We start from the raw sequence: 14,284 nt of genomic DNA on the forward strand, positions 1-14,284 counted from the left end.
GCCCTCAAGCTGTTTGACAAACTTGTGCAGTGGGAAATGGATTCTCTGTTATTCTCACTTTGACATTAATCATGGGCTCAAATACATAATCCAGTTAGCTCTGAAATTGCATTTGAGGAGATTCTCTTGTGAAGCGCTGTCTGGCATATATTTCCCTCTCCTATAACGTTAGTAGTTGGAAAATGTTTTGCCTGACTTTGATTACTTTTTTTCTCAGAGAAAAAAATCACATAAAGAGAAAAATCACTGTACAAATTTCTCATATGTACACTAATCAGGATCATTACAAGTGAACCCTAAATAATGCCCTATCTGATATCAGAAATATGTGTCTTATGTGGCCAGCGTATGTGTTTGCTTATAGACACTTTCTTATAGGGAAATAATTACTGTACTGACTTTATCGTAATTCAAGGCTGTTTTGAAATAAAACATTCATCTTTAATTTAAGCCTAAGATTACAACTAAAATGATTTTTACATACTTCTTATATCAGTGATTCAGGATTTTTTAGAACATCTAATTAGGTGATGAAAAATTATTTGAAGAAGTATTCATCATTATCAGATGAATGGATCAATAAATTAATTGATAGACGAATAGGTAGAAGGATATGTAGGAGGACAGAGAAAGGGCAACAGGAATATTGATATTGCTACTCTCTAATACTGTGGCCTTGGAAATATAAATTCTTCTGTCTAAGCCTCAGTATTTCCCTGTAAAACTCAAATTCTGTTTCTGGAAAGATTAAATTGGATAGTTCCTGCAAACAGCTTGTCTAATGAGTGGTACAGAGTCCAATTAAATTAAGTTTAGCTATTATTGTTACTCTTGGAATTATTTTACTCTTTTGGAGATATGATGCTCTCTGCTATAAAACATGCTATAGTAGACATGTTTTTTTAAATATTCAGTTTGAAATTAAGCTCTTATATAAAGAACTATATATGTATATGGCCTGATTTTTAGTTTGTTGATCCCATTGAGTACATAAGTTATATATCTTATAGAGTTAGAAAATGGACTTTACTAACAAAAAGTAAATGATTTTTTTAATTTTAGGGGAACAGATTTCAAAAATTAAGAAATATAAGGTCAATGTTTAGAAATTCTTATAAGCATATTTTTTTGAGAGAGAGAGAAAATTTTTTTAAATATTTATTATTAGTAGACACAGCATCTTTATTTTATTTGTATGTGGTGCTGAGGATCGAACCCAGCGCCCCATGCATGCCAGGCAAGTATGTTACCGCTTGAGCCACATCCCCAGCCCCCTTATAAGCATATTTTAAGGAAATTTTATTAACCATAAATTTGATTATGAGCTCCTTTAGGAATTTGCACCAAGTTAAGAATTCTCCCTATGTATAGAACTACATTTTTTAAAAAGAGGTTTAAAGACTCACAGATCTGTTGATAAACAATTTCTATTACAAACTTCCTGTTCAGAATTCTTAGGTTAGCAGGAATAAGAAGATATAAAAGATAAGTCAGACTGTGTTTGCTATCTGGACTAATTTCCAATAAAGTAGAGCCCAAAAGAGTTCATGGGGTAACATCTAGTCGTAGACTAACCCAGATTTAAAAGGTCATTATTTCCTCACTGGAGCACAGCCACCCCACTGTGAAACTCTGAAACCAGTGACCCACTACTATGGGTGACAGAGCAGAGAGAGCCTCAGTCTGGGGAGCTGCATCTCCTGCATACCTAGCCATCTATGGGTGAGGATGCAGAGGTGACTCACTCTTGTCCCCACCAGGACCTGTAGGTACCAGAAGCCCAAGAACAATCTCCAGGAAGGCTGAGTCCCAGAACAAGCTGGAACCTCAGAACACATCCATGATTGAGGGAGGGACATGCAATGAGTTGGACTCTAAGAAAATAAGAGCTGAGATAAATGAATAGATGCTCTCTAGAAGATAACAAAACACAAATGCCTAGTCACAGTGTTTATCTTTTTCTTTCAAGTAAAAATTGATGGAAGGGGATTATTAAAAAGAGGAAAATAATACTTAAAATTTTTTGAAAGAAAAAATAGTCTAGCTCGTATATAAAAAAAATTAAACTCTAGAATATATTTGGGGCATGTTTAGTGCTGAATGATTATGAGGATGAAGTCACAGAATCCTCTCTGGTGTCTTGGGAAATTCACACAGAGTAGGGAAAGGGTCAGTTTTTGAAGGGGGGATGTGATAACAATACCCTGCCATAAATTCCAGGAAACTACTCAGCAGTACACCAATGTCCAGAAAATTCTAAAATCCTTAAAATGATACATTATATTTTAGTAAAATATCACTATCACGGAATAGAAAAAGCTAAAGTAGGGTTCACCCCCTCAATAAATTATGTTCTACAAGTCGATTCAATTTTTTTCTTAAAAAATGCAAAAGATAAGGGGATTTGAGCTGCTAATATATTCATTTCAACCAAGTATTCAAAAGGTAACTAATGAAAATGTAGTTAAAAAAAAAGTGATGTGGTGGAATCATCACTGGCTGAAAGCCACTCTCAAAGGCTGCTCATTAATGTAGCAATAGGAGCTCCCTGGTGGCATCATTTAGACTATGTCTTTGTCTCTGATTCACTTTTCTTAGACAATGCTTTGATCTACTTGTCAAATATTTAAATGAAAAAACCCAGTATGGAAACCTTATGTAACAATAACAAAGTGCAGATTCTGAGCCATCTTCAGTGGAGCAGGGCCTAGCTTCCAGGTGAGGATTAGTCCCTCCAATAGATTGGAGGAAGGCATTCTTAAATTTCATCCTCCAATGCAGAGATGCTGATCAAAGGGGGTGGTGATCCTGCTGTGCTTTGCGCAATGCTGACCACATCAGATGCCCAGTGCAGAGCCTCTTTCCCCAATTCCTCTAAACCCCACATTGCCAAATTTAATAGAGAGAGCTGGCTGGATATCATGTTTTACAAGGAACAAAGAGTGATCTGGTCTTTTGTAGTGGAGGCATATGCGGACCAAAATGGTTATTTTAGGCTATTATGAAGTCTGTCATGTGGAAAAGAAAAGCAATCTGTTACATGTTGTTCTATAATATAGAGTTTGAACCAGTAGTTTTAAGTTAAGACAATTTTTTGTTCACTCCCAGAACAAATTTTATGGCAATTAAAGCTACCCCCAAATTTGACTCACATGCTGCTATTGCTTATATGTCAGTTGCAAAAATACTTTCAATACTGTGATTTTATTTGCTTCTCAACAAAGTTAGATAACAGAAGGTAGCACTTGATTGTTGCCCCAGAAGAGACAACAAAGGAGAAAATATAGATAAGTGGTGTATATGAGTGGGGGCAGGGGTTGATTCTTCTGTGTAGTAATTTATTTCAGACAGATATTGACAGTTTGAAGAAATGAGAAGTCACAGTTTCTCTCTTGGTAATTATTTTGGTTTAACTTAATTCTTTTATACAGCAAGTATTTTAGAATAATTGTTTTATGGCTCTCATCTCTAGCATGTGCTCAAATAATTTTCATCAAGTCCAAATTAGGGTGTAGACTGCTATTGAGGAAAGTTTCTGAGATACTATATGATTTTATATATAATATTCCAAATATTTTCCAAAATAAGAGAATGTAGTTTTTAGCCCAGGAATACATTCCAGTATCACAGATTTCTTCTGAAAAGGAAAGTTTAACTAAGATAGTAACCATCCTGAGGCCCTGACATCTCACATCATTTCAGTCTCACTAGTTAACATATTAAGAAAAGCTTAGTCATTTAAAGGTACTCTGAAGTATTTCAGGTTTAACAGTCACTATAAAGAAAACAGTGATGTGTTTACCTTCAGTGTACAGAGAACACACAAGGACTCTGGATGTATGAAGCTTATGGGAAAGGCTATGATTTAAAGTAAGTAGCTTCTCTGCTGATATTTGGAACTATCATTCGAAGTGCCAGTTTCCTTTAATATGGTGTGCAATACAATGTGCAATACATTTTGCTGCAACAGAAGGAAGTAGAAGGAAGTTGGCCATGAATGAAACTCAGTTTTAAGACTGTGGGAGATAAAACGAAGAAAATAAAAGGTTTCATTTTAGGGACAGGGTGGATTTTTAGATGTAGATGTCATCAGAAACTCACAGGGACTGCTTCCAGGGCTCAGTATTTAGCAATACTCCTTCTTACTCAGTCTTGGTATGTTCAGAAATTAATCCCGTGCCAGACTCATGTATGGTCAGCTCTGAAAGTTTGAAAAAGTTGTCGACTCTTGGTTGCTCTACCTGGAAGAGAAGGATCAGAGTTCCACCTTTCACATTGTTGGGGTGTGTGTGGAGGAGTAGAGGACACTGTGGAAGTGACAGCATAGTGCCTACTATGAATATGCATTCTGTACATGAAACTTTCAGATTTTATCTTTATGCCTTATTTTTATGTAGAGCACTGGTGGCTTTTCATATTCTCATTATTTTTCAATTCTCACTGTAACAAATAAGCATTATTTCTTTTTTAAAAATAATTTTTTAGTTATAGGTGGACACAATATCTTTATTTTATTTATTTATTTTTATGTGGTGCTAAGGATCAAACCCAGTGCCTCACACATGCTAGGAAAGCACTCCACCACTGAGCCACAACCCCAGCCCCAAGCATTATTTCTTCATGATGAGACACAGAACAGAGGAGTGTCCCATTGCAGGAAGAGGTGGTGAGGGAATGTCAGCTGATTTGCCCCAGGTCCCAAAGCTGGACGGTCAGGCTCCTAACCAACGTACACAGTGCTCTTTCCATTATGTTTAGGGTCATTGGAAGTCGCAGGAAGAACGCTTTGTCTATTGGAGACCATGAGATATATTACATGAAGTGTATTTTTGTTAACTATGTACACAAAAACATTACCAGGCCAGTAAAATTGCATCTGTAATTCAGTCATTATAAAAATAAACATAGGAGAATAAATATAAATTTCCACCCTGTTTTTCAGATATGCAACACTTCCATGGATGTATCTGATGTCCAGAATTTTCTCCAGTTCAGATGTGGCTTTCATCTCCTACATCTCATTGAACTTTATCTTTGGTCTGTGCACCATGCTAATGACCACCATGCCCCGGATCCTGGCCATCATCTCCAAAGCTCAGGTCAGTCAGTGGCAATGTGCCATTTCTGAAGGCATGAACAAGAGGAGAACAGGGATGCATGTGTCTTTTGTTGATTTTTCCTACTGCAATTCAATGGAAATGTGCTAGTATCCACTGCCTTCAAATTCCAGAAAAAGAAATGCATTCTAATTTAAAAACCCATCTGTAGCATTATAAGAGCCATGTCCTGGCTTGGTGATAATTGAACAAAGGATGCACAGTTGCAACTGTTCCAAAAGCCAAGGCAGATCTATGAAGATGGTCATTGCTGCATACCTGGTGCCTTTCTCAGAGATGGTTCGATGGTGAAATACTGATTAATGATGGATGAGTTAATGCAATTGTTATAGTTAAAGCTTTGTCCCTGGGTTTCATAAACTGACTTCCAGACCACTCATGGATAATCAAATCAAGCCTTTATTGAAGCGCACCGGTGGCGGCTGACCAGAACATAAGGCTGTTCCCCTGATCAGCCCCAAACAATTGCAAGGGCACTCCTTATAAGCCTGAAAACCGCAAAAAGGATGTTCGGGGGTCTAGCCAATGCAAGCAAGCCAGGTTACAGAAGTGGGACAGTGCAGTCAAGCAGAGGGAAGTCTAACCAATCACAGTTAGCCCAGTCACCCCAGTTACAGAAACAGAGTCCCGTTACCCTAGTTACAGAAACAATACCCCATTAGGTAGTTCTGTGTTCTTAAAGGTTTCTATAGCAAAAGGAAAAGAACACCTTGCCCCAGTCATGACTCTTCTACTTGGCATGGTTGTTTACAGGATGAAGTCATAAAACAAAATGGAGTCACATTTGCTCCTACTACCACACAATGATAAGTGCCTTGTCACAATGTCACCATGGCAGTGGCCGGACACTACAGTGTAAGATGGGCCACAGCAACTGACCCTACTTTCAGATCATAACACATCTATATGGATTCTGCCTTCTCTCCTATATCGCCTAGTACTAATTTAGTTTTTACTAAAGGAATAAAAACCAGTAAATTCTGCTAAGAAATAGAGAAATGCTTCTCTTCATTAGGCCATTCCCATTAGCAAGGACCTTTTAGGGTACTTTCCAAACGTCCAAATAGGTGTCTAGGTCAAGCTGAATGCTTTCTGTAGACACATTCCAATTGTTCCTTGCCATTCCCCTTCTCTTCTGTCTCTCCTCACTCTTGGCCTGTGCTTCAAGCCATCTGACAGCCCATGTGTGACCAATGGGTATAGACTTCAGACCTTATGCTCTATTTTGAGTCTATATTTTAACCCTTTTTGTTTCTGCACTCTTTTCTCACCTCTGATCACACTGTTCCCTTCTGGCTTCCTGCTGTTCACATGAGCTTTGATTTCTCATTTGTTCCCAGGGTTTGACTGATGCTTAGTTTGAGGAAATCACCTGAGAAAGGTACAGAGCTCCCTGTTGAAGGATGTGCTGCTGGTGTCATTCCCAATGACTCAAGAACTGATGTCTACCTGATCAGGCAGCTTTACTCCTCAAGACTGGATCAGACTTAGCTGTCTCTTGAATGATGGCCAATATTATTTTTTATTATTGTGCCTCATGTTTGTGCAGAAGCAGTGAAGTATGTAAATATCCATTACACATTCAATGAGGGGAATGATCTATTTCAGTGATTTTTTTTTTTTTACAGATCTGGTTTGACAGTAATCTGTGTTAATATGTCTAGCCTTTAAATAGAAAGCTTTCAGAACAATTAATTGGCATTAGCTTGAGAAGAATATTGAAATCAGCAGAAGCAGAATATAATTTTCCTCCCCCTCTATCAGTTTGTAATATGACATGTGCCATCAGGAATACATAGGAACTATGGTGAAAAATAAATCAGACCCCAAATAAACAATCCCAAAGGTGAGAAACTCAGAATTCAGGTCAATTCTAGGGGACAAGATAACAGAGGAAACTAGCCAGGAACATTTTCATCCATTAAAGTCTAAAAGCATGGCAGGTAGAAACACATTGTTACTTCCAATTATAAACATCATTGCCTCCCTAAAGAAAATGCTAGCTAATAGGTACTATTTTTGCAAAAATAAAATTGGTCTAAATCAATTGGTAATAAGTAATAAGAGCAGTTTTATTACATTTTCCTATGTCTTTCTTTTCCTTTGTTCTTTATTTTGATATTCTCTGTCTTAAAAACTCACAATTATTCAAATATTCATTTCTAAGAAAAGTATTCATTTGTAAGTCATGGAACAATATGATCTTACAGATTTAATGAAAGAAACCAAAAAAAAAAAAAATAGCATCTGACTTCTCAGATCAGTCATAACATCTAATATAACCCATATGTATTAGTCAGCTTTTTGTTGCTTTGACCAAAATACCTAACAAGAAGAACTGAGAGGAGGAAAAGTTTATTTTGAGGTCATGGTTTTCAGAGATTTATTCCATGGGCAGGTAACTCCATTGCTCTGGGGCCAAGGTAAAGCAGAATATTATGGCAGATTGGCTTGGTGGAAGGGCAATATCTGTTCTTGGCATCCAGGAAGCGGAGATAGAAAGGGGAAAGGCCAGCAGGGAAGATGAACCCTTCCACGGCAGAATCCATCCTCAGTGGGTACTAAGATGGTACCAGTTCCCACCTCCTCCAGCCATGCCCTACAGTTAACATCCACTTAGCCCATCCAAACTAGAATGGGCTGGTTAGGTGTAGCTCTCAGAACCCAGGCATTTCACCTTCCAACATTGCTGTATTAACCCAGGAGCTTTTGAGGGGCACCGCATATCAAAATCATAATGTCATATTAACCATCATGCATATAAACTATAGTGTTGATGTGATATTTTTTCATTGCTATCAAATCACAGTTGATAAAATTATGCTTTTAGTTTCTAGTGCAAGGAAGTTTAGAATCTCTCTCTCCTACTGGTAAGGATTCCAGTTGGGGCCAGGAGGATGTTGGTGGAGTTAAAAAGAATGGTGCTTGTTTCTGGATAGACTGGTCATGTGATCAGTCTCTACATATCCTAAATGAAACACTGTGGATCCTTTTTCCATGAATGCAGCTACAACCCCTCAAATGCGTGGACTCTTTATTAACTCAGTGTTCATATGTCTTTGTTCACACTTGTATGGAGATGATTGAGAATTCCTTAAAATGAGATACGAAGTCATCACCATTAGTATGTCATTTCCTTAATTACCTACCAATTCCTGAGTTAAAAGCTACACTCTTCTGCTGTTCCTATACCAACACTAATAATATAAAATCTTTTCATGAGGTACATTAATTGATCCAGGGATATAGTTTTATGAAAAGTGGAATTAATAAGCTCCTTTAAGACTGATCAAAATTTATAACTAGTAGCAGTCAAGAAAAAAATAAGAAAGAATTAAATGAAGCTTTTGTACTTTCTTCATGTCTACATGCAAAAGACAATAAATCATATTTTGATAGTAAATGCCTTAAAAAATTGTTATTAAATTTGCTGTAGCCCAAAAACACATTATTTAAGGCTATACTTAGCTTAGTTAAGTGTTTAGTTTGAATTATAAGGGAAAAACTGTATATTATCTAGTGAGAAATATGCATTGACAATTATGTAAGTTTATTTTTAATATATATTATATGATATATATATAGTACATCATATGAACATATTGTGATGATTTTTCCTAACTTATAAAATAAACTTGATCATTTTTAGATAGAGTAGAGAAAGACTGTAAAATATAAGTCTAATTCTTCATTATATTTGCAGGGCTTTGGTAGTTCCAGTTAATGTGTTCTTTCTGGGTTAAATACTTTCAGGTAGCTGTACTGAGTCTAAAGGTCAACTGAACAGACCAGCATTTTGGTGAATTTTCTCCAAAGGCTATGCTCCTTAGTGGAAAGACCTTGTTCTTTGGATTAGAAAGGTCAGGATCAATTCCTGGCCCTAATGAGTGTGGCTTGCATATATTAATCACCATTTGAGACTGTTTCTTCATTGGTAACTGAAGAAATCTTCTATATTTATTGAGAGAATGAAATATGATAAAGTCTAATGAAGCTGAAAGCATATGACAATTTGCCAAAAGCATTTAGTGGACAATTGATTTAACAGTATAATAAGTTTAATCTCATTTAAAAGTAAAATTAGCATTTACCAGATAGTAACGATAAGAACAGGATGTATGAGAGATTTAAAATTTTTAGATATATTCTGTTTTAAAATTGTGTTCAGACATACAGTCTATCTTATTTGATTTGTTTCCTCTGGGATCTTTTTGACCTCTTATACATGTTTTTGTGGCACCACTCAATTTTGTGTTTAATAATGATGATGCATATATTTAATGTTTATTGTGTGTTAAGAATTAACTAGACATTTGGTATATTATTTAAGTGTTCACAGTCACAAGTTCCTGATATTTCCTACTCATTGAAACATTCATGTCATCTTTTGACTACTAATATTACCCATGTGTCTTAGTTTGCTCCTACTGCTGTAACAAAAACCACAGCTTAAACAGTAGACACATATTTCCAATAGCTCTAGATACTGAGAAATCCAAGATCAAGGGGACTTTAGATTTGGTTCTTCATTGAACCCTGTGATTGACTTGCAGATGGCTACATTCTCATTGTGTCCTGAAAGGATAGAGAGAGAGAGAGAGAGAGAGAGAGAGAGAGAGAGAGAGAGAGAGAGAGCATTGTTGTCCCTTGATGTTCTCATAGTATATTGATTCCATTTTGAAAGCTCCATCCTCATGACTTCATCTATACCTAACCACCTCTCAAAGGCCCCATGTCTAACAGTGACACATTGACAGTGTTGGCAATGTTCAAAGTATGAATTTGAGAGTAGCACAAATATTCATTCCATAACATTCTGCTCTTAGGCCCCCAAAGTTCAAATCTTTGTCCCATGCAAAATATACTCATTCCATCTCACCAACCCTAAAGTCTTAACTCATTGCAGCATCCACTCTAAAATCTAAGGTCCAAAGGTCTCATTTATAAATACCACCTGAATCAGGTATGGGTGAGACTGAAAAAGTTATATTTCATCCTGAGGCAATTTTGTTTCGAACCGTGATCCCTTGAAACCAAATAAGTTATGTGCTTCCAAAATATAATGGTGAGATGGACATATATATGATAGGCATTCCTATTCTAAAGGAGAGAAAAGGAATAAAGGTGTCATGGGTTGCAAGCAGGTAAAGCCAAGCAAGGCAAATACCACTGTATCCAAAATCTGAAGAGTAAACTTCTTTAGTTTGATAGCTGTGTGAGGATGCTCCTGAGTAGTTGGGATAGGGAAACCTGGGACACAGCCCCAACAAAGGAGGAAAATAAGTTATGGGTGTGTTATAAAAAGAGAAATAGTTTTTAATTTTATTGTTTGTTTCTCTCTCTGTGCAGAATTTACAGAATATCTATGATGTCCTCAAGTGGGTCTTCACTATTTTCCCTCAATTCTGCTTGGGTCAAGGACTGATAGAACTCTGTTATAACCAGATCAAATATGACCTGACCTACAACTTCGGCATTGATTCCTATGTGAGTCCCTTTGAGATGGACTTCCTGGGATGGATCTTTGTGGTATTGGCCTCTCAGGGCACAATTCTTCTCCTCTTGAGGATCCTACTGCACTGGAACCTTCTGCAGTGGTCAAGGTGTGTTCTGAAGGGCTTTGCCTCTCATTGCAGTGACTTTTGAATAAAGAGAGGGAGAAAAAAAAGTCCAGCCTGGAGGTTGCAAGATAAGAAAAGTGTCTGATCAGTATTATGCATGGTTATAATAAGTTAAGATATTATGTTTCTTTTTTTATTTTGATTCATGTTGAGTCACCAACACCAGGAAAAGGGAATTTCAAAAGATAAAGTGCCAACTGGTGAGATGATCGTTCCAATTATTTAGTTGTCTCCATGTATTTTCCACTTTGAAATTGCTCAATTTCCTTGTTACTTTGTAGTTCCTCAGGTGAATTTGGTTGATACCATAAAGTAATTTATTTTATGACTAAATGCCATTAACTCTTGGAAGCAGGAAAGTATGAAAATTCAGTAGAGATAACTGCATGGCCTTCACCCAATCTAGTTCCTTCTATTGCTGTGTTCTTATCTTTGTTAAGTTAGAATACAAGTCAGTGCCATGCACAGTTTAGATAGATGCATAGACATGTATTATAATCTATATACATGCACAGAGACAAACACACATACGCATACACCCACTTTGCAAAGAAGTCTAGATTATTGTCAGATAATACATTTGAGATACATAGGGAAGAAATGTACTTTCTTGTGCAGGTCCTCAATGATGCATCTCCTCCTGCATGACCTGAATCCATTGACCTGCTCTTTCCCAGTGCTATTTCCCTCTGACTTCTGCCTAAGGGGGAGATTCATTTTGGAGAAATTGTTAAGACCCTGTTACTGGAGAACCTATTAAAATTATAAAGGCTAACTAACATTATTAATATTTTATGGTGATTTTCATATACGTATGTTTTCCTTTTCAGTCATTTCATGATGCATTTTCTCACATAGCCCATGTAAGCTGCTAACGTAGAGAACCATTTTGAATACAAGTTCCAAAGCTCTTTTGAATTTGGCCATAATCACTCTGGAATCTGCAGATTTATAAAAACTGACTCAATTTGAAGTAGAAATCTGAGAGCTGTACAAATACAGTTTGTGCTGTGATATCCTTTCACAGTACAGTCTTTTTTAAAACCTGTAATGTAGACCCCCCTTTGGCAGAATTTCAGCTGCTTCATCCTCCTATATTATCAAAAGATTTTTTTTTTAAAGAAAAGACATTCTGGGTTGGGGATACGGCCAGTGGTAGAGCACTTGCTTCACATGGTATGAGGCTCTGGGTTACACACACATACACACACACACACACACACACACACACACACAAAACCCCTCTGGATTATGTTTATTTTGTAAAGTGTAAGTATTAGTTGAACCTTATTTTAGAATTTTGTCTTTAATTGGATCCAGTGACACACACCTGTAATCCCAGCAACTCGGGAGGCTGAGGCAAGTTCAAATCTAGCCTCAGCAACTGAGTGAGGCCTTAAGCAATGTAGTGAGACCCTGTGTCAAAATTTAAAAAAAAAGAATTTTGTATTTAATATTCACAATAGATAGTGAATTTTGTTGTTTTATGTCTGCATAAAGGTCACAGAGCAAAGAAATTTAATCTAATTTAGATACCAGTTGCTTGATGCTCCTTATAGATATCTGTCAAAATAGTTTAATGACTGTGACATGCTGTCATTTTTGTCATTTAAATCCAGATCCAATGGGGTCACTAATTATTATTTAAAAGGTACAGTCCAAGGTTCTTAACAAGCACCTCTAACTCTGGTGCTCATGCCTGGTAAAGCTATCTGTGATCCTTTGCCATCACCACACGAGATGTTTGCCTCATATTACCTGCACCTGTCTGATTTCACATCCAACACCTCTTCCTGTCTCTGCTAAGCTCCCAAAATACTTTGACCCATCTCAACATGTCTATAACATCCTTTTTTTTAAAATCTATGGGGCACCTCTGTAGTATTTATATGTCAATTATCTCTGCTTAATTACAAGCATATAGGAAAATTATACATGCCATAGTTGAATCTTGGAAGAGAATAGGACCATGCGCTCTGAATAGGAACAGAATAGACTTGGCTTTCCTTATTCTGAGCAGTGCATCTGTCACTAGAACCTTGGTGCTAGATGTTGAGTGTGGAGCCCGCCTCACTGCTGTCATTGTCTAATACACCCTGGCTCCATTCCGAAACCCCTGGTTGTCTGCTAAGAATTCAGATCTCAGTTAGCATTCAGCTGTAGCCCAACATCATCTAGGTTGGGTGAGTTTGGGGATTTCTTTCCTGCTTTCTCTTTTTTTCCCCCTGGAGCTGGGGTGTGCTCTCTGTGTCCTTTGTGCTGGCTGAGTCAGAATAGCCATGTGGTCCAGATACTAGGTATGCTGGAGCATCTGCAAATTTCTGCTATATCTAGTGTCCATCTGGATCTTTCTTCTTTGATAAAGATACCATTTATTGTGATTTTCAGTTGGAAGATGTCTGAGGGTCACATTGCTGAGTGCAGTTGAATGAATTAGGATTGTGGATTGTTGGAAGGGGGCCCAACAAGAAGTAATCTTCGTCACTTGTTCTCCAGCCACCAGAATTAGTTGTGAAGATTAAACAGTTGTGCACACCTGTGTCCCTTCCTAGTACCCTGAGATAAGTAACTCTGGGTTGAGACCCGGGAGGTATCTGTAAAGTACCACAGGTTGTGCGGAGATCATCTGGAGACAGGATGGCATAATGATGGCCTGATCCATTAGAGTAGGAAAAGGCCTTTGAAGGGCAAAGCCCAGGTGAAAGATCAAGAAACAGACCTTCATCTGGGACAAGGAAATGACATTCAAGCAGGAAAGTATAATTTTGTGGATTTTTAGAAATTGTACACACCCATGTAACCCCCTCTTAGATTAATTGAATATATTTAACACCTTTGATGCTCCTTCCTCATCAATAATTGCCTTCTGGGTAACTGATTTTCTTATTTTTATATGCATTGATTCATTTTTCATGCTTTGGAATGTTATATAAATGATATAATATACACTCCTGAATGTCTAGCTATCAATCATCAAAGATAAGTGTGAAATATATTATATTTTTGCCAAAAGGTGATTTCAGGTTTGGGAAAAAAATACAGAAAAAAAGAGTTAAGACGACTGAGTACTGGCCGTGGATATTTTCATTGAGTTTTAATAGCTTCTTATTTTAAAATAGTTTGAGAATTGCAAGGTTGCAAAATTAAGCTCCTATTACCTTTCACCCATTTTCCTCCATAACAACATGATAACATATTCCATAAAAAATATTGCACTGTGAAAAGCATGAAATTAATGTTAGTATAATATTGACTCAGTGGTCTGTACCTATTTAATTATTAAAATATAGGCATATTACAGTTTACAGGGGAAATTGAAATTTACTTGAAAGTTAAAATGCATCAGATTGAAAACCATAAAGAAAAGAGAGCAGCTTAGATTTAGAGAGAAATGGTTAGAATTGATAATTAAATTTGTATTCATCTGGAAAATACTTATTGAATACTTTTTGCAAGATGTTGTATGATGTGCTAGCAATACAATCCTTATATGCAATCCAACTTAAACTATAAACTTATAGTATTTGGATGTTTTAATAATTTATT

General features: G+C 36.8%; 1 pseudogene; it reads left to right on the forward strand.

The window, feature by feature from the left end:
* Window positions 1-14,284, forward strand: part of LOC144368925 (ATP-binding cassette sub-family A member 13-like) — a 398,370-nt pseudogene that overhangs the window by 286,080 nt on the left and 98,006 nt on the right.

Source organism: Ictidomys tridecemlineatus, chromosome 12, assembly GCF_052094955.1.
Source record: "Ictidomys tridecemlineatus isolate mIctTri1 chromosome 12, mIctTri1.hap1, whole genome shotgun sequence".
Classification (NCBI taxonomy): domain Eukaryota; kingdom Metazoa; phylum Chordata; class Mammalia; order Rodentia; family Sciuridae; genus Ictidomys; species Ictidomys tridecemlineatus.